Source organism: Sinocyclocheilus anshuiensis, unplaced genomic scaffold, assembly GCF_001515605.1.
Source record: "Sinocyclocheilus anshuiensis isolate Anshui unplaced genomic scaffold, SAMN03320099.WGS_v1.1 scaffold134, whole genome shotgun sequence".
Classification (NCBI taxonomy): domain Eukaryota; kingdom Metazoa; phylum Chordata; class Actinopteri; order Cypriniformes; family Cyprinidae; genus Sinocyclocheilus; species Sinocyclocheilus anshuiensis.
Window position 1 is genome coordinate 229,974 of NW_015546024.1, and position 2,139 is coordinate 232,112.

At 36.5% G+C, this 2,139-nt stretch overlaps 1 long non-coding RNA gene across 1 annotated transcript in view; it reads left to right on the forward strand.

Moving 5' to 3' along the window:
- LOC107698622 (uncharacterized) overlaps positions 1-787 on the forward strand; it is a 5,211-nt gene extending 4,424 nt beyond the window's left edge. The window contains exon 3 of the long non-coding RNA XR_001635365.1: positions 478-787. This is a non-coding gene — a long non-coding RNA (uncharacterized LOC107698622). The remainder of the gene's footprint in view (positions 1-477) is intronic.
- The last annotated feature ends 1,352 nt before the right edge of the window (positions 788-2,139 follow it).

Sequence of the window (2,139 nt, forward strand, 5' to 3'; positions counted from 1 at the left end):
TATAGATCTCTCTATCTCTCTATCTCTCTCTCTCTCTCTCTCTCTCTCTCTCTCTCTCTCTCTCTCTCATTATTGTGATGGGGGGCCCTGCAGTAAGTCATAGCCCCGGGGCCCAGTGCGGTCTTAATGCGGCCCTGAGTCAAACATACTCTGGACCAACAACAAAAGTAATTTTCAAAGTTGCTTGTAAATCCATTAGGGAAATAGAAGAGCATTCAATCTGAAGATTACACTCTTACACCTTTGTCCTCATGTTCTAGTTCTCAGTTTTAATGTCCACATTCCTAAATCTGATCTGAGTTCAAACGAGGAAACCTGGCTTGCTGCACTCTTCTCCATAATGCAAATATTCCCAGATCAGCACTCAAGAGAATCAAATATAATACATTTTGTTCTCCATGAGAGATACTTTTATGGTATGGGGCGTGTCTATTACAGGGAAAAATGAGGTGATTTTCACATTTTTCTTTTTTGCAGTGTCCCGCTGAGAATTTCATCTTGTGCAGGAGGACAGACTATCATTCCGGCAAATAGCATCACGAAGGCCAAACTTTTAAAGGACATGTGTTACTGGTAGAGGACACGAAATATAATGTAATAAGAAAATGTGGCCAATGTTTGTGCCCCCTCTGTCCCTTGCAGCTATGGCAATTAAGTAAATGTTTAAGCATAAAGCACAATATATGATGAATCAGTCATATGAATCAGCTAAAAGTGACCCAGCCAATTTGTCTATAGAAGCATTCAGTGCTTCATGTGGAAGGAAAAAAGGAGGTACACTCCTACTGAACTCTGTTTTTTTTTTAATAAATGATACTTTGCTTTTATTCACATGTTTATTTAAAAAAAAGAATACATTCAGGGGTTTATACCTATATGATTAAAGGTCCACGGGTTAATGAAGAAGGGTTTGGTCACTCACTAGTCACTACATATTCTTAATGGACACAAACACAGTGGAGGTGCAAGCATTTCTGCCATCACCTTGATGTTGAAGAGGGTGAAGCTTAAGTGCTTCTGTGGGAGCCTGCTCTTTTTCTTACCAAGATGCACAAGATTCCCATATGCATGTGAACATATGCATATGCAACATTCAATTTCAATCTCAGTTGCTGCGACTGTGAAATGAAGTGAAATAAACTTTCTCATTTAGTGCACGGTGGGTAAAAAAGTTCAAAGCATTCAACAATGCAACCACCTGCTATTAATTCGAATTCAGGTCACAATGAATGGGTACAGTCACAGTATAGCTCATACATGAAAAATTAAAGGACATCATTAAATGAATCTTAATTTAACCAATATCACGCAAGCAAATGTGCTGTTGTGTTGACATTCAGACCAACAGCACATTTATATGACACTGCTTTCCCAACATTTAAATAAACAAGAAATTAATATTAAGTTACTTTTAAGCACAGTATTGACACTTATTTTGTCTATTTTGCCAAGCAAAACCACATAATTCTTCTCAAGAAACAGCAGTTGTGTGTTAATTCCTGAATTAATCAGCATGTTTGAACAAAACGGTTAAGATTCGCTCACAAAGACAGGGTGCATCCTAAATCATATAATCTCTGAGCAGGTTCTTCTTCTGAATAAGTAAAAAATATGTTCTATATAGAACAAAGTGAATTTAATCCAGACGCTCTGACATCCGGACATTTGCCATGTCATTGTCATGTGACCTACCAGTTAGTTAGTTGTGTGGCTTCCCCATGGGATTGTAAAGTGTCCTTTAGATGTTCAATTCAATTCAATTCAATTCAATTCAAGTTTATTTGTATAGCGCTTTTCACGATACAAATCATTGCAAAGCAAATTTACAGCAAATTAAGTTTCTACAATATTTAGTGGTAGCTTATCAGCGGTGACTGTCAGTTAATGTACATATGGCAGAAATGCATGGAAAAATCAATTAAAGACTTAATCAATTAAAGACCTAATCAAACAGACGATGAACACTATTACCACCAATTATTATATGATGCAATCAAACTTATAGCAAAATTTGGTAGTTCTGTATGTTGAATTGGTCATCCAATCTTTTACATTAACAAACTCTCTTAGCTTAGATAATTTAGAAGTTTCATCTGGTCTTGTTGAGATATATAGTTGAGTATCATCAGCATAACAGTG